We start from the raw sequence: 19,699 nt of genomic DNA, 5'->3' as shown, positions 1-19,699 counted from the left end.
TTATCTGGCACCCGCCTGATAGGATTGTTTGAACATGTTTGTTATTGACATAGTTGTTTTGCTCTTTCTCTGAGCACCCATGAACATAAGTTGTTTGGTTTCATTACATGTGTTACATCCAGTTCATGTAATAGTCTCATCACTTGTGTTGATATTGTCCAGTACTTGTTGGTTTCTTCTGACTGTTGTTACATCCTCTAGTTCTTCACTTTCTTCTGTAAAGACTTCTTTGAATATTTTGATAAGCACCTTATATTCCTCCATGTCATTCTTCGTCTGCGTCCCCTCCTTCTTCCTCAGCATTATCACTTGTTCCTTCACAGTAGTTTTCTTGTTTTTCATTATGTGGTTGTGGATTAAATTTTGCAGTCTTCTAGCATCCCACATTCTTGCGTTTCTAGATCTCCTACGTGTGTGTGTGTGTGTGTGTGTACTCACCTAGTTGTGGTTGTAGGGGTCGATTCACAGCTCCTGGCCCCGCCTCCTCACTGGTCGCTACTGTGTGTGTGCGTACGTGTGTGTGTGTGTGTGTGTGTGTGTGTGTGTGTGTGTGTGTGTGTGTGTGTGTGTGTGTGTGTGTGTGTGTGTGTGTGTGTGTGTGTGGAGGGGGGGAGGGTTGTGACTACATAGCACAGTGTTGCCTCCCTCACAGTAACTGTACTAATTATATCTTCAGTCATGTGATCAGCGCTTGCACCTCAACCCTGTTGAGTATGCCCAATGGGAGTGGTGTTATTGTGGGTGTGGCGTTATTGTGGGCGCGTGGCGTTATTGTGGGCGTGGTGTCATTGTTGACCTGGTAGTGTTACTGTGAGCGTGGTTTTATTGTGGACGTATGGACATGGTGATGTTATCGTGGGAGTGTTGGTGTTATTGTGGGAGTGTTGGCATTACTGTGGGAGTGTTAGTGTTATTGTGGGAGTGGTGGTTATTGTGGGAGTGTTGGTGTTATTGTATGAGTGTTAGTGTTATAGTGCGAGTGGTGGTCATTGTGAGAGTGTTGGTGTTATTGTGGGAGTGTTAATGTTATTGTGGGAGTGGTGGTTATTGTGGACGTAGTGGTGTTATTGTGGTCGTGGTGTTACATGGGCGTAGTGATGTTAAGTGGGCGCGGGGACGTTATAACCAGTTTTACTCCTGCATCCAGTTTGGTTCCGGCGTACAGCTTGGTTTCTGCGTCAAACTTGGCTTGAGCATCAAGCTTGTTTCTTGCATCAAGCTTGGCTCTTACCTCAAGCTTAGTTCCTGCGTCAAACTTGGCTCGTGCATCAAGCTTGGTTCCTGTGTAAAGCTTGGGTCTTGCATCAAGCTTAGTTCCTGCGTCAATTTTGGCTCGTGCATCAAGTTTGGTTCCTTCATCAAGCTTGGCTCATCCATCAAGCTTAGTTCCTGCGTCAAGCTTGGCTCGTGCATCAAGCTTGGCTTGTGCGTCAAGCTTGACTCGTGCATCAAGATTGGCTCGTGCGTCAAGCTTGGCTCGTGCATCAAGCTTGGCTCGTGCATCAAGCTTGGCTCGTGCGTCAAGCTTGACTCGTGCATCAAGCTTGGCTCGTGCGTCAAGCTTGGCTCGTGCATCAAGCTTGGCTCGTGCGTCAAGCTTGACACGTGCGTCAAGCTTGGCTCGTGCGTCAAGCTTGGCTCGTGCATCAAGCTTGGCTCGTGCATCAAGCTTGGCTCGTGCATCAAGCTTGGCTCGTGCGTCAAGCTTGGCTCGTGCATCAAGCTTGGCTCGTGCATCAAGCTTGACTCGTGCATCAAGCTTGGCTCATGCATCAAGCTTGACTCGTGCATCAAGCTTGACTCGTGCATCAAGCTTAGCTCGTGCGTCAAGCTTGACTCGTGCGTCAAGCTTGGCTCGTGCGTCAAGCTTGACTCGTGCATCAAGCTTGGCTCGTGCATCAAGCTTGGCTCGTGCGTCAAGCTTGGCTCGTGCATCAAGCTTGGTTCGTGCATCAAGCTTGGCTCGTGCATCAAGCTTGGCTCGTGCGTCAAGCTTGACTCGTGCATCAAGCTTGGCTCGTGCATCAAGCTTGGCTCGTGCGTCAAGCTTGACTCGTGCATCAAGCTTGACTCGTGCATCAAGCTTGGTTCGTGCGTCAAGCTTGACTCGTGCATCAAGCTTGGTTCGTGCATTAAGCTTGGTTCGTGCATCAAGCTTGGCTACTGAGAACCACATGCGGAAACCTGCAAAGGAATATATATATGTATATATATATATATATATATATATATATATATATATATATATATATATATATATATATATATATATATATATATATATATATATATATATATGTATATATATATATATATATATATATATATATATATATATATATATATATATATATATATATATATATATATATATATATATATATATATATATATATATATATATATATGTATATATATATATATATATATATATATATATATATATATATATATATATATATATATATATATATATATATATATATATATAATAAATCACAATAAAATGCGTGATAGCAAACATGAAAAATACCAAAGTGAAAATAGGAAATAAAACCTGAGCGCTTTCATGTGCTTACACACACATCTTAATTGGAATAACGCACCCCACGGTGATCTTTCAGTTTGTGAAACAAGTGGAAATCACTTGGGGCAGGTCTTTGGAACAGGGTGTTTGCGACACCTTCTGGAATCCACAGGTCTGGGGAACAGGATGTTTGCGACATCTCCTGGAATCCACAGGTCTAGGGAACAGGGTGTTTGCAACATCTGGAATCCACAGGTCTAGGGAACAGGGTGTTTGCAACATCTGGAATCCACAGGTCTGGGGAACAAGGTGTTTGCGACATCTGGAGCCCACACTCTGGCAGAGCCACCTTTGCAACCTGAGGTGAGTATTGTGGTGAAGCAACACGTGGATTGCAGACACCTTTCATTGCTGTTATTCACGAACTGGCTCACACAAGCGCCTAAGCAAATGAGAGCAATATTCACCCGTAATTTGGACCTTGTGAGCCATATAGTCCATTTGGATTACTCCCTCTGCATCGTCAAAAATTGTGCACATGATCTTCCCCGTACTGGGTTGCATTTTGAATTTCTTTCTTATCGGAGAATTACTGTGTTTCCACTCCTTCGACTGTTAAATAACAAAAAGGCACAATACCGTGACTGGAACGATACACAAATAACCCGCACATAAAAGAGAGAAGCTTACGACGACGTTTCGGTCCGACTTGGACCATTGACAAAGTCACACTAACAGAGGTGGAGCAGGACGGCTATATATAGGCAGGAAGAGGTGGAGGTAGTAGTAGTAGTAGTAGTACAAGAATAGTATATAATACCGACAAGATGAAATTAAGACACATGCACAACACCCGGGCATCACCATCGTAGACGTTTCGCCATCCAGCCAGCCACTGGATGGCGAAACGTCCACAACAGAGACAACCAGATGCCGCACATGTGTCTTAATTTCATCAGTAGGAGAAGAAGAGGTAGAAGTGGGAAATAAGGATGATGAGCCAGTCAAAAACAAAGGAAGGGGAGCACTGCAAGAGAGCTAGATGCCCACAGAGGGAGAGCAAGCGCACAGAGGTGCGTGAAAGGGGAAATGGTGAAATAAAATAAATGAAGAAGGAACAGAAACACGAGACAGGAGAGAGAAAGACAACCCAGAGGAGAAAAGGAAAGAGGAAAGGGGAAGAGGAAGAAGAAAAAGAAAAAAAAAATGAGGATTCAGGTTAAGTCACGGGTGTTCTGAAGTTTGGAGCATTTTACAATGTAGTGGGAGAGGAAGGCATCTACAGAGACGAAGCCAGGGCTAAGGTTCATACAAGGAAAGTTGTGTATAAGAGAGGATTCAACTAAACGGCGACTGTTCGAGTTGGAAGTAGGGAAGACAGTTTAGCAGAAGACCAGTCAATAGGATGGCTATGATCTCTGACGTGACAGAAAAGAGCATTGTTAGTGTCGGCAAGCCTAACACTATTTTTGTGCTCCCTAAGTCTGTCAGAAAGAGATCGACCAGTTTCTCCGAAGTATTGAAGAGGACAGGAGGAGCAAGAAATAGAGTAGACACCAGGAACATCTGTAGAGGGAGGAGAGGTATGAACGAGATTAGTGCGAAGAGTGTTAGTCTGGCGGAAGGTAAGCTTGATGTCTAAGGGACGGAGAGAATTGTTGAGATTAGAAAGACCGGAAATGTAGGGAAGGCAGAGGATAGAAGAGTTTCCATGAGTAGAGAGTTTGGGAGAGAAGAAATTGCGTTTAGCACGTGAGAGGGCAGAGTCTATGAAATGGGAAGGGTAGCCAAGACGGGAGAACGAATTATGAAGAGTGGAAATTTCTGCTGGAAGGAACTGAGGATCACAGATGCGGAGGGCACGGAGAAAGAGGGAGATAAGAACACTTTTCTTGACAGGGGAAGCATGATAGGAAAAGTAGTGAATGTACATGCCACTGTGCATAGGTTTACGGTAAACGGAAAAGGAAAAACCTGTATCCGAGCGGTGGACATGGACATCAAGGAAAGGAAGCAAGGAATTAGATTCCCATTCAGCTTTAAACTTAATGGAAGGGGCAAGATTATTAAGAGCTTCAAGAAAAGGTTGGAAGAGACTGGAGTCATGAGGCCACAGAGCAAAGATGTCATCCACATAGCGGAGCCAGAGTGAAGGTTGCACATCGAGGGTAGGAAGAAGAACAGTCTCGAAGTATTCCATGTAAAGATTTTTTTTTCTTCTTTTTTTCTTTCTTTTTCTTCTTCCTCTTCCCCTTTCCTCTTTCCTTTTCTCCTCTGGGTTGTCTTTCTCTCTCCTGTCTCGTGTTTCTGTTCCTTCTTCATTTATTTTATTTCACCACTTCCCCTTTCACGCACCTCTGTGCGCTTGCTCTCCCTCTGTGGGCATCTAGCTCTCTTGCAGTGCTCCCCTTCCTTTGTTTTTGACTGGCTCATCATCCTTATTTCCCACTTCTACCACTACCACCACTACTACCTCTTCTTCTCCTACTGATGAAATTAAGACACATGTGCGGCGTCTGGTTGTCTCTGTTGTGGACGTTTCGCCATCCAGTGGCTGGCTGGATGGCGAAACGTCTACGATGGTGATGCCCGGGTGTTGTGCATGTGTCTTAATTTCATCTTGTCGGTATTATATACTATTCTTGTACTACTACTACTACTACTACTACTACTACTACTACTACTACTACTACTACTACTACTACTACTACTACTACTACTACTACTACTACTACTACCTCCACCTCTTCCTGCCTATATATAGCCGTCCTGCTCCACCTCTGTTAGTGTGACTTTGTCAATGGTCCAAGTCGGACCGAAACGTCGTCGTAAGCTTCTCTCTTTTATGTGCGGGTTATTTGTTGTATCCTTCGACTGTTGCTTGGACTCAGGTTCAAAGCGATAAATCCATGTTTCATCCCTGATTACAAACCGCTGCTTAATTTTTTCTAAGTCCAGATTCGTCAGTTGAAGATTCTTCTCCGTACATCGCATCCGATAACCCTTCATTTCGAAAGTCGACGTTTTCGGCACCCAAATAGCATAGAGTCTATGCCATAGACTTTGCTCATAGCCAAATGTTCACGTAGAATGGATTCATGTGATCTATAGTTAATCTTTAGAATGTCCATTATCTGACGCACCATCACTGTTCGATCCTCCATTACAACTTGTTCCACGGCCTCAGTGCTTTCCTTATTTATCGACATTGAAGGTCTGCCAGACCTGGGGTCGTCTTCCACAAATTTCCTGCTGTGACGGAATTCTGCAGTCCACCTCGTGACTAGACTATAAACATGAATGGTGGTCCTAGTACACGTTGGTCATGTGAGCATGAGTGTCTGAGACCGCGATTTTCTCTAGTGTTAAAAATTCAATGACAGAACGATGCTTGAGTTTGATGTTTCAAATTCCGTGTCCACTCCGATCTGAAACAATAAACATATACAATTAATCACAAAAGATAGACACATAATTTTCAGGTTTTAATACACACATATTCACACACACTCACACACACACACACACACACACACACACACACACACACACACACACACACACACACACACACACACACACACACACACACACACACACACACACACACATACACACATACACACACACACTCCTGGCGGGGCCAGGAGCTGAGTCTCGACCCCTGCAACCACAATTAGGTGAGTACAATTAGGTGAGTACACACACACACACACACACACACACACACACACACACACACACACACACACACACACACACACACACACACACACACACACACACACACACACACACACACACACACACACACACACACATAAGAACATAAGAAAGAAGGAACACTGCAGCAGGCCTACTGGCCCATGCGAGGAAGATTCAAGTCTCTTACCGGCTTAAGCCAATGCACCCAACCTAGTCAGGTCAGGTCACAATCTCTTAAGGAAGGAACACAGCAACTGACCTAGTAGCACAAGCTAATCAGGTCGAACTCACACCCACCCACACCCACTCGTGCATTTATCTAACCTATTTTTAAAACTACACAACATTTTAGCCTCTATAGCGGTACTCAGGAGTTTGTTCCACTCATCCACAACTTTATTACCAAACCAGTGCTTTCCTATATCCTTCCTGAATCTGAATTTTTCCAACTTAAAACCATTGCTACGAGTCCTGTCTAGGCTATATATTTTCAGCACATTATTTACATCCCCTTTATTTATTCCTGTCTTCCACTTATACACCTCAATCATATCCCCCCTAATTCTACGCCTTTCTAGAGAGTGCAGATTCAGGGCCCTCAGTCTATCCTCATAGGGAAGATTTCTGATACATGGGATCAACTTTGTCATCCTTCTTTGTATGTTTTCCAGAGCATTTATATCCATTCTGTAATACGGTGACCAAAACTGTGCAGCATAATCTAAATGAGGCCTAACCAAGGATATATAGAGTTGAAGAACAACCTGAGGACTCCTATTATTTATGCTTCCTGATATGAAGCCAAGGATTCTGTTAGCTTTATTACGAACACTTATGCACTGCTGTGTTGGTTTCAGATTACTGCTAACCAGAACTCCTAAATCTTTTTCACAATCCGTAATATTAAGATCTACATTATTTAGTTTATATGTGGCATGGCTATTTTCCTGTCCAACATTTAGAACTTTGCATTTGTCTATATTAAACTGCATCTGCCACTTCTCCGACCACTGCATCAGTCTATTCGAATCTTCCTGGAGTGCTCCAATGTCCTCGTCAGAATGAATTCGACGGCCTATTTTGGTGTCATCGACAAACCTGCTTATGTCGCTGTTTATGCCCTATCAATGTCGTTTATGTAGATTGTGAACAACAAGAGGCCCAACACTGACCCTTGTGGAACACCGCTCGTGACGCTTTCCCACTCTGATTTCTCCCCATTTATGCAAACTCTCTGCTGCCTATTTGTCCACCATGCCTCTATCTAGGAAAAAATTTCTCCTATTCCATGTGCCTTAATTTTCCTCAATAGTCTCTGATGTGGGACCCTGTCAAAAGCCTTACTGAAGTCCATATACACAATATCATATTCATTACCATGATCTACCTCCTCAAATACATTAGTGAAAAAAGTTAATAAATTCGTAAGGCAAGAACGCCCCTTTGTAAAACCATGCTGAGAATCGTTGATTAATTTATGCTTTTCAAGGTGGCTGCGAACTGCCTCGGCAATTATCGATTCCATAAATTTTCCCACTATGGAGGTTAGGCCTATTGGTCTATAGTTCGAAGCTAAGGACCTGTCACCTGCTTTGAAAATAGGTATCACATTTGCCATTTTTCACTTATCTGGCACCATGCCAGTCTGTAGTGATATGTTGAAAAGATTAGCCAAAGGTTTGCTAAGCTCCTCTTTACATTCCTTTAGAACCCTGGTGTACAGTTCATCAGGGCCTGGGGATTTGTTAGGTTTTAATTTACCTATTTGCCTAAGGACCATGTCACTTGTGACCCTAATCACATACACACACACACACACACAGTAAAAAAAAAATCGCTCCTCCAGTTCCTGCGTTTTCGTTTGTTCGCGATTCATTTTTTTATCTGTTTCCGTTTTTCGCTCTACCCGCTTGCATCTCGCACTTCGACATGGCCATCCTTCAGCGCCGCACAGGCGGGACAGTTCTCCTCCCATGCCTTGGTCCTCTTCTGTCCTCTGCTGTTCGCTAATGCATCGAGTGACTAAGTGCAGACCCATGCTTTTTTATTGTTCAAAGAATCCTCGTGTCTTAAAACAAAACAAAACAAAAAAAACTACTTTGCGTTTTATTTGGATGACAGAAAAAATATTTGTTGATTGGTTCGGACATCATTTTATTTCTGAAGACATGTTTTATCTGCACTGTAAGAACCTCACATTCAAGCGTCTCCTGATCCTTGATGCATGTCTGATTCCTTATTATGTGCACTAGTGTTCGCTGTTGTGTTTTCTCAAGCATCTAAGTCTCTCCTACGTGGAGGCTGTTGTACCTCCATGTGGGAGGGTAGAGATGCCAGCTCTAGTTTCTTTGTGGTGTTTCTCTTAGTAACTAAAGTCCCGATTGTGCTGGATGGAATGTTGGCTCACAAACAATGACCTATTATACTTGATGTTACACCATGACGCAAGAATAGAGGGAGGTGTCACCTTAAGATTCTCTTAAGATCATATATATAGGATCTCTAGCACTGTTTTCCTCGAAGACGAATAAATGTACATACACTTCTTTTTATTGCCATAATACCCAGTACATTTCGTTAACGATTGTTGGAGGAAAAAAATGAGAGAATCATTCCCTGCACCCAAGACAGGACAGATTCTTAGTACGTATAGAAGGATGAGAAAGTTGATCCCATGTATCAGAAACATGTAGAAGTGCTGCTCTAAAACAGATGTTGAACCGAATAATGATGCCCTACCGTCAGCTGAATAAAGTATTGCTGGGTAAAACATAGCAGAGACACATGACAGAATACATCAGGGCTCCAGTAACAGCTCAGCGTCAGCCTCGTCCCACAAACACAGGCCATCCACTTCAACCACTGAACCCCAGCCATCCAGTTCAGTAAGCAAACCCAAGCCAGTGTCCTGTAGTTTGATAGCTAGCGCACTCAGCTCACACACTACCTGGAGGGCATTCCGGGGATCAACGCCCCCGCGGCCCGGTCCATGACCAGGTCTCCTGGTGGATCAGGGCCTGATCAACGAGGCTGTTACTGCTAGCCGCACGTAGTCCAGCGTACGAACCACAGCCCGGCTGATCTGGCACAGACTTTAGGTATCTGTCCAGCTCCCTCTTGAAGACAACCAGGGGTCTATTGGTAATTCCCCTTATGGCTGGTGGGAGGCTGTTGAACAGTCTTGGGCCCCGGACACTTATTGTGTTTTCTCTTAGTGTACCAGTGGCACCCCTACTTTTCACTGGGGTTATGTTACATCGCCTGCCAAGTCTTTTGCTTTCGTAGGGAGTGATTTCTGTGTGCAGGTTAGGGACCAGTCCCTCCAGAATATTCCAGGTGTAGATTATGATATATATCTTTCGCCTGCGCTCCATTGAGTACAAGTCAAGTGCTTCCAGGCATTCCCAGTAGTTAAGGTGTTTGATGGAACTTAAAGGTGCAGTAAAGGTTCTCTGTACATTCTCTAGATCTGCAATTTCACCTTCTTTGAATGGGAATGTTAATGAACAGTAGTATTCCAGCCTAAAGAGAACAAGTGACTTAAAAAGGATCATCATTGGCTTGGTATCTCTTGTCTTGAATGTTCTCATTATCCATCCTATCAGTTTTCTCGCAGATGTGATAGTGGCATTGTTGTGGTCCTTGAAGGTGAGAGTTTCGGACATTACCACTCCCAGGTCCTTCACATTAGTTTTCCGCTCTACTGTGTGATTTGTGTTTGTAGTATACTCAGTCCTAGCTATTATTTCCTCTAGTTTTCCATAACGGAGTAGTTGGAATTTGTCTTCGTTGAACATCATATTGTTCTCTGTTGCCCATTGGAAAATTTGGTTTATATCTTCTTGGAGCTTTGCCGTGTCCTCAATGGATGACACTCTCATGCAGATCCTAGTATCGTCTGCAAAGAATGATACGATGCTATGGTTTACATCTCTGTCTATGTCTGATATGAGAATAAGGAACAGGATAAGTGCGAGTACTGTGCCTTGTGGGACAGAGCTCTTCACTATGGCAGCATCTGATTTAACACTGTTTACCACTACTCTTTGTGTTCGATTGGTTAGAAAGTTGAAGATCCATCTGCCCACTTTGCCAGTTATCCCTTTAGCACGCATTTTGTGTGCTGTTACACCATGATCGCACTTGTCAAAGGCTTTTGCAAAGTCTGTGTATACTACATCTGCATTCTGTTTGTTTTCCAATGCATCTAAGACCATATCTTAATAGTGGTTCAATAGTTACAGAGGCAGGAGCGACCTGCTCTGAAACCATGTTGCCCTGGGTTGTGCAATTTTTGGGAGTCCAGGTGGTTTGTAATCCTGTTACTTAGAACTCTTTCGAAGATTTTTATGATGTGGGTCTATAGTTCTTAGCTATTGCTTTGCTGCCCCTTCTGTGAAGTGGGGCTGTATTTGTTGTTTTCAGTGACTGGAATCTCACCTGTGTCTCTGCTCCTTCTCCATACACTGAGGTCCGGGGCTCGATATCTAGTACGGGTGGAAACATTAGGACGTGTTACCTTAAGACACCTGCTGTCCATGTTCACCTAGCAGTGAAATAGGTGTCTGGGTGTTAGTCGACTAGTGTAAGTCGCATCCTGGGGACAAAATTGACGGAATTTCCCCGAAATGCTCTGCATAACAAGGAGCTTTCTTTATGGTAGTATGTCATTGATGTCACCTAAGCCTGCATACATTGTACATGTAGAAATAAAGATTATTATTATTATTATTTTCAGGTCAGGAACGCCAGACCTCTATTTTGCCCACTCCATCCACCTCATCTGATGCCCAGTAGAGCCACACTTCTTCACCGAGATCAAACTACTTAAGGAACAACAATCAGAAATTAAGGCAAGCATATTCACATAGTTTGACTTAGCTTATGTTAGGTTAAATCATCTTGTATTATGCTATAATAATATTCTTTAATGTACTCCAAACATTCACTTGCCCTTTAAAAATCATTGTACAATACTTAGTTTATTATTTTAGGTGAATGGTGTAATTATTTACAAGAAAAGTTGTAAGCCTTTTTCGGAGGTGGGGTAGAACATAACCTTTTTTTCTCCCAAGTTATTCATTCCATATAGTATATATATATACGTATATATATATATATATATATATATATATATATATATATATATATATATATATATATATATATATATATATATATATATATATTTTAGATTTGTTTACAACAATTTAATATTAAACAAACACGGTGAAATATATTTTTTTTCGTTAGGTTCAGAATGATTTTGGCGAAATTATTGCATACACAAATTTTTGCTTGTCCTATATGGCAAGATGAACGTTGCTATTTAAGCCAAGATTGCAAGTTCTGCTTATTCGGCACGACATATATATATATATATATATATATATATATATATATATATATATATATATATATATATATATATATATATATATGTCGTGCCGAATAAGCAGAACTTGCAATCTTGGCTTAAATAGCAACGTTCATCTTGCCATATAGGACAAGCAAAAATTTGTGTATGCAATAATTTCGCCAAAATCATTCTGAACCTAACGAAAAAAAATATATTTCACCGTGTTTGTTTAATATTAAATTGTTGTAAACAAATCTAAAATATATTTGGTTGGGTTAGGCTAAAATAAATTGTTCTTGTCATAATAAGGTTAGGTAAGTTTTCTAAGATTCTTTTGGTGCAAAATTAAAAATTTTTACATCAACATTAATGAAAAAATATATCTTTAAACGTATAAGAGAAAATTTCAGAAAGGGCTTATATATATAGATATATATATATATATATATATATATATATATATATATATATATATATATATATATATATATATATATATTTTCAACAAGTCGGTCGTCTCCCACCGAGGCAGGGTGACCCAAAAAAAAACAAAGAAAATCCCCAAAAAGGAAATACTTTCATCATCATTCAACACTTTCACCACACTCACACATTATCACTGCTTTTGCAGAGGTGCTCAGAATACAACAGTTTAGAAGCATATACGTATAGAGATACACAACATATCCCTCCAAACTGCCAATATCCCAAACCCCTCCTTTAAAGTGCAGGCATTGTACTTCCCATTTCCAGGACTCAAGTCCGACTATATGAAAATAACCGGTTTCCCTGAATCCCTTCACTAAATATTACCCTGCTCACACTCCAACAGATCGTCAGGTCCCAAGTATCATTCGTCTCCATTCACTCCTATCTAACACGCTCATGCACGCTTGCTGGAAGTCCAAGCCCCTCACCCACAAAACCTCCTTTACCCCCTCTTTCCAACCCTTTCGAGGACGACCCCTACCCCTCTTTCCTTCCCCTATAGATTTATATGCTTTCCATGTCATTCTACTTTGATCCATTCTCTCTAAATGACCAAACCACCTCAACAACCCCTCTTCTGCCCTCTGACTAATGCTTTTATTAACTCCACACCTTCTCCTAATTTCCACACTCCGAATTTTCTGCATAATATTTACACCACACATTGCCCTTAGACAGGACATCTCCACTGCCTCCAACCGTCTCCTCGCTGCTGCATTTACCACCCAAGCTTCACATCCATATAAGAGTGTTGGTACTACTATACTTTCATACATTCCCTTCTTTGCCTCCATAGATAACGTTTTTTGACTCCACATATACCTCAACGCACCACTCACCTTTTTTCCCTCATCAATTCTATGATTAACCTCATCCTTCATAAATCCATCCGCCGACACGTCAACTCCTAAGTATCTGAAAACATTTACTTCTTCCATACTCCTCCTCCCCAATTTGATATCCAATTTTTCTTTATCTAAATCATTTGATACCCTCATCACCTTACTCTTTTCTATGTTCACTTTCAACTTTCTACCTTTACACACATTCTCAAACTCATCCACTAACCTTTGCAATTTTTCTTTAGAATCTCCCATAAGCACAGTATCATCAGCAAAAAGTAACTGTGTCAATTCCCATTTTGAATTTGATTCCCCATAATTTAATCCCACCCCTCTCCCGAACACCCTAGCATTTACTTCTTTTACAACCCCATCTATAAATGGGTGACATTACACATCCCTGTCTAAGACCTACTTTTACCGGGAAGTATTCTCCCTCTCTTCTACACACCCTAACCTGAGCCTCACTATCCTCATAAAAGCTCTTTACAGCATTTAGTAACTTACCACCTATTCCATATACTTGCAACATCTGCCACATTGCTCCTCTATCCACTCTATCATATGCCTTTTCTAAATCCATAAATGCAATAAAAACTTCCCTACCTTTATCTAAATACTGTTCACATATATGCTTCAATGTAAACACTTGATCTACACATCCCCTACCCACTCTGAAGCCTCCTTGCTCGTCCGCAATTCTACATTCTGTCTTACCTCTAATTCTTTCAATTATAACCCTACCGTATACTTTTCCTGGTATACTCAGTAAGCTTATTCCTCTATAATTTTTACAATCTCTTTTGTCCCCTTTCCCTTTATATAAAGGGACTATACATGCTCTCCGCCAATCCCTAGGTACCTTCCCCTCTTTCATACATTTATTAAACAAAAGTACCAACCACTCCAACACTATATCCCCCCCTGCTTTTAACATTTCTGTCATGATCCCATCAGTTCCAGCTGCTTTACCCCCTTTCATTCTACGTAATGCCTCACGTACCTCCACCACACTTACATTCTGCTCTTCTTCACTCCTAAAAGATGGTATACCTCCCTGGCCAGTGCATGAAATTACCGCCTCCCTTTCTTCCTTAACATTTAAAAGTTCCTCAAAATATTCTCGCCATCTACCTAATACCTCCCTCTCCCCATCTACTAACTCCCCTACTCTGTTTTTAACTGACAAATCCATACTTTCCCTAGGCTTTCTTAACTTGTTTAACTCACTCCAAATTTTTTTCTTATTTTCATTAAAATTTCTTGACAGTGCCTCTCCCACTCTTTCATCTGCTCTCCTTTTGCACTCTCTCACCACTCTCTTCACCTTTCTTTTACTCTCCATATACTCTGCTCTTCTTATAACACTTCTGCTTTGTAAAAACCTCTCGTAAGCTACCTTTTTCTCTTTTATCACACCCTTTACTTCATCATTCTACCAATCACTCCTCTTTCCTCCTGCCCCCACCCTCCTATAACCACAAACTTCTGCCCCACATTCTAATACTGCATTTTTAAAACTATTCCAACCCTCTTCAACCCCCCCCCCCTACTCATCTTTGCACTTGCCCACCTTTCTGCCAATAGTCGCTTATATCTCGCCCGAACTTCCTCCTCCCTTAGTTTATACACTTTCACCTCCCTCTTACTTGTTGTTGCCACCTTCCTCTTTTCCCATCTACCTCTTACTCTAACTGTAGCTACAACTAAATAATGATCCGATATATCAGTTGTCCCTCTATAAACATGTACATCCTGGAGCCTACCCATCAACCTTTTATCCACCAATACATAATCTAACAAACTACTTTCATTACGTGCTACATCATACCTTGTATATTTATTAATCCTCTTTTTCATAAAATATGTGTTACTTATTACCAAATTTCTTTCTACACATAGCTCAATTAAAGGCTCCCCATTTACATTTACCCCTTGCACCCCAAATTTACCTACTACTCCCTCCATAACATTTTTACCCACTTTAGCATTGAAATCCCCAACCACCATTACTCTCACACTTGATTCAAAACTCCCCACGCATTCACTCAACATTTCCCAGAATCTCTCTCTCTCCTCTACACTTCTCTCTTCTCCAGGTGCATACACGCTTACTATAACCCACTTTTCACATCCAATCTTTATTTTACTCCACATAATCCTTGAATTTATACATTTGTAGTCCCTCTTTTCCTGCCATAGCTTATCCTTCAACATTATTGCTGCTCCTTCTTTAGCTCTAACTCTATTTGAAACCCCTGACCTAATCCCATTTATTCCTCTCCATTGAAACTCTCCCACCTCCTTCAGCTTTGTTTCACTTAAAGCCAGGACATCCAGTTTCTTCTCATTCATAACATCCACAATCATCTCTTTCTTATCATTTGCACAACATCCACGCACATTCAGACTTCCCACTTTGACAATTTTCTTCTTCTTATTCTTTTTAGTAATCTTTACAGGAAAAGGGGTTACTAGCCCATTGTTCCCGGCATTTTAGTTGACTTTTACAACACGCATGGCTTACGGAGGAAAGATTTTTATTCCACTTCCCCATGGATATAAAAGGAAAAGTAATAAGACCAAGAACTATTAAGATAAAATCAAAGAAAACTCAGATGAGTGTGTATAAATTAACATGTATATGTATGTGTAGTGTGACCTAAGTGTAAGTAGAAGTAGCAAGACGTACCTGTAATCTTGCATATTTATGAGACAGAGAAAAGACACCAGCAATCCTACCATCATGTAAAACAATTACAGGCTTTCGTTTTACACTCACTTGGCAGGACGGTAGTACCTCCCTGGGTGGTTGCTGTCTACCAACCTACTACCTTGGTTTACTTGGTCCCACTTTATGGTTTTGTTATTGAAGTTGAATTTGGCGATGGCTCCCTCGTGATTGATCTCATTTTGTCCGTCTGGGGCTCCGCGCATACATGTCTGAACGTCGATTATGCTGTGATCTGAGTATATTGTTTTTGATATGGTGACATTTCGTATCAGATCATCATTGTTAGTGAAGATGAGGTCCAGTGTATTCTCCAGTCTAGTAGGCTGTATTACTTGCTGATTTAAGTTGAATTTTGTGCAGAGATTTAGAAGCTCGTGTGTGTGTGAGTTCTCGTCTGAGGTGCGTCCTGGTGTTATCACTTCAACAGCATTATTTGCTATATTCCTTCATTTTAGGTGCCTCAAGTTGAAATCCCCCAGGAGCAAAATGTTGGGGGCAGGAGCTGGAAGATTTTCCAGACATGGTCAATTTTCAACAGCTGTTCGTGGAATTGTTGGGACGTTGCACCCGGAGGCTTGTAGACTACCACAATGACTAGGTTTTGGTTCTCAGTGTTTACTGCTAAAACTTCCTCTACATCATATGAGGCATTTAGTAGTTCTGTGCAAATAAGTGACTCTGCGATATACAGGCCAACCCCCTTCCCTTTTGCTTGTTTACTCTGTCGCATCTATATAGGTTGTAACCTGGGATCCATATTTCGTTGTCCAAGTGATCCTTTATGTGGGTCTCTCTGAAAGCCGCGAACATTGCATTTGCCTCTGCAAGGAGTCCACGGATGAAAGGTATTTTGTTGTTCGTTGCTGGCTTTAGACCCTGTATATTTGCATAGAAGAATGTTATCGGACTGGTGGTATTGTTGGTACTGGGGGTACTGGGGGGGGGGACTTTTTTTCCGGCACTAATATCTGTATCTCTTGGTTTGGAGTGGAGGCCGTCGACTGTGGTTCCACTCCAGAAGTGACTGGATTTGGTGTACGATTTCTGCCATTTCCTGCCAGTTTTTTTCCTTCCTGGCACATAAGGCAAGCGAAAATTTGTGTTTGCAATAATTTCGCAAAAATCATTCTGAACCTAACAAAAAAAATATATTTCATTGTTTTTGTTTAGTATAAAATTATTGTAAACTTATCTAAAATATATTTAGCTGGGTTAGGCTAAAATAAATTGAGCTTGTTATAATAAGGTTAGGTAAGTTTTCTAAGATTCTTTTGGTGCAAAATTATAAATTTTTTCATTAAAATTAATGAAAATATATATCTTTAAACGTATAAGAGAATTTTTTTTTAGAAAGGACTTAATTTTGAATGAGTTCATGCTAATCGACATGTTTTACATTTTCGGCACGACATATATATATATATATATATATATATATATATATATATATATATATATATATATATATATATATATATATATATATATATATATATATATATATATATATATATATATATATATATATATATATATATATATATATATATATATATATATATATATATATATATATATATATATATATATATATATATATATATATATATATATATATATATATATATATATATATCACCCATAGGGTGAGGAAACCAGTTCCTTACCACTCATCCAAAAGTGGTCAGGCCACGTTCCTGACCTCTCTCTTCCTGTCTACCCACAGCTTTTTCTTTATCTCTCTTCCTAAGGTTTAAATATGATATTACAAGGACCCCAATAGTAATAAGTCAATTTGTCTTGACTTTTTGTTGGGTTATCCTGGGTAATTTACACATATGTTACTTATGTATGATAATTTGTGTAACTGTATCTAAATAAACTTACTCTCTCTCTTCCTGTCTATTCGCAACCTTCCTTGCCTCTCTCCCTTTCTGTCTACCCACAACCTTCCCTACCTCTCTTCCTGTCTACCCTTTGTTTTTTACCTCTCTTCCTGTCTACCCACAATCTTTTTTAACCCTTTCTTCCTGTCTACCCACAGTCTTTCTTAACCCTTTCTTCCTGTCTACCCACAGTCTTTCTTAACCCTCTCTTACTGTCTACCCACAGTCTTTCGTAACCCTCTCTTCCTGTCTACCCAGTCTTTCTTAACCCTCTCTTCCTGTCTACCCACAGTCTTTCTTAACCCTCTCTTCCTGTCTACCCACAGTTTTTTTTAACCCTCTCTTCCTGTCTACCCACAGTCTTTCTTAACCCTCTCTTCCTGTCTACCCACAGTCTTTCTTAACCCTCTCTTCCTGTCTACCCACAGTCTTTCTTAACCCTCTCTTCCGGTCTACCCACAGTTTTTTAACCCTCTCTTCCTGTATACCCACAGTTTTTTAACCCTCTCTTCCTGTCTACCCACAATCTTTCTTAACCCTCTCTTCCTGTCTCCCCACAACCTTTCTCAGCCCTCTTTTCCTGTATACCTACAATCTTTCTCAACCGACTTCTTCCTGTCTACCTACAATCTTTCTCAACCCACTTCTTCCTGTCTACCTACAATCTTTCTCAACCCACTTCTTCCTGTCTACCTACAATCTTTCTCAACCCACTTCTTCCTGTCTACCTACAATCTTTCTCAACCCACTTCTTCCTGTCTACCTACAATCTTTCTCAACCCACTTCTTCCTGTATACCTACAGCCTTTCTTACCTATGCAGGTTGCGGACTTGATCCTCCTTACATGAATTAGTAGAGGATAGACAGGACGCTTGCTCCTGTGGTCAATATTCTCGTTCCCAACCCCTACACCTCACCCCCTCCCTAGGTATGTACACCTGGTGTCTTCTGGCTAACACCTATTTACTACTAGGTGAACTCTTTTGGAGTCACATTTCTCTCTCTCTCAGGGTCAGTGGAGGTCACTGACACACGCCAAGGGGGGTGGGGGTGGAGGTCAAAAGTCAAGTCCCTCTTTTCCTCCCACCTTCCTTCCCTCCCTCCCTCCCTCCTTCCTTCCCTCCCTCCCTCCCTCCCTCCCTCCTTCCCTCCTTCCCTCCCTCCCTCCCTCCTTCCTTCCCTCCCTCCCTCCCTCCCTCCCTCCCTCCCCATCGAACAACAGCAACAGTTGGCTGATACAAGTAATTGTTCAGTTGTTGCTATTCTTGTAGAAATGGAGAACGACTCATACGGGTTTAGTGTACGGGTTTAGTGTTTTTTCCAAATACTACTATTACTACTACTACTACTACTAATATTACTACTACTACTACTACTACTACTACTACTACTACTACTACTACTAATAATAATAATAATAATAATAATAATTTTGAGGACGGAGGATCAAGCTTCCATCTCTCCATGCACCGAATTACCCTCACGGGTTTACCGATTCACAGTAATATATAATGCAATTTCAAGTGATTATATCGTCTGCTAATTACTTGTAAAGTAATTTTATGATGACAGTAATTATATTAATTATATGATAATTATGTGTGTGTGTTTGTTAATAGTCTTGTACTCACCTAGTTGTACTCACCTAGTTGAGGTTGCGGGGGTCGAGTCCGAGCTCCTGGCCCCGCCTCTTCACTGATCGCTACTAGGTCACTCTCCCTGAGCCGTGAGCTTTATCATACCTCTGCTTAAAGCTATGTATGGATCCTGCCTCCACTACATCGCTTCCCAAACTATTCCACTTACTGACTACTCTGTGGCTGAAGAAATACTTCCTAACATCCCTGTGATTCATCTGTGTCTTCAGCTTCCAACTGTGTCCCCTTGTTACTGTGACCAATCTCTGGAACATCCTGTCTTTGTCCACCTTGTCAATTCCTCTCAGTATTTTGTATGTCGTTATCATGTCCCCCCTATCTCTCCTGTCCTCCAGTGTCGTCAGGTTGATTTCCCTTAACCTCTCCTCGTAGGACATACCTCTTAGCTCTGGGACTAGTCTTGTTACAAACCTTTGCACTTTCTCTAGTTTCTTTACGTGCTTGGCTAGGTGTGGGTTCCAAACTGGTGCCGCATACTCCAATATGGGCCTAACGTAT

At 41.2% G+C, this 19,699-nt stretch overlaps 1 protein-coding gene across 2 annotated transcripts in view; it reads left to right on the top strand.

Annotated features, from left to right (window-relative positions):
• Nucleotides 1–19,699, top strand: part of LOC128690262 (uncharacterized) — a 176,536-nt gene that overhangs the window by 10,052 nt on the left and 146,785 nt on the right. The window contains exon 2 of one of the 2 annotated variants that reach the window (XM_070090579.1): nt 10,971–11,085. The exons of the other annotated variant lie outside the window; for it this stretch is intronic. The gene's annotated coding sequence lies outside the window, so the exon portion shown is untranslated. The remainder of the gene's footprint in view (nt 1–10,970; nt 11,086–19,699) is intronic. 2 annotated transcript variants of the gene reach the window in all.

Source organism: Cherax quadricarinatus, chromosome 32 (genome assembly GCF_038502225.1).
Source record: "Cherax quadricarinatus isolate ZL_2023a chromosome 32, ASM3850222v1, whole genome shotgun sequence".
In the NCBI taxonomy this organism is placed as follows: Eukaryota; Metazoa; Arthropoda; class Malacostraca; order Decapoda; family Parastacidae; genus Cherax; species Cherax quadricarinatus.
Note: the sequence above shows the minus strand (reverse complement) of the source record. Positions and strands in the feature narration are given on the sequence as shown.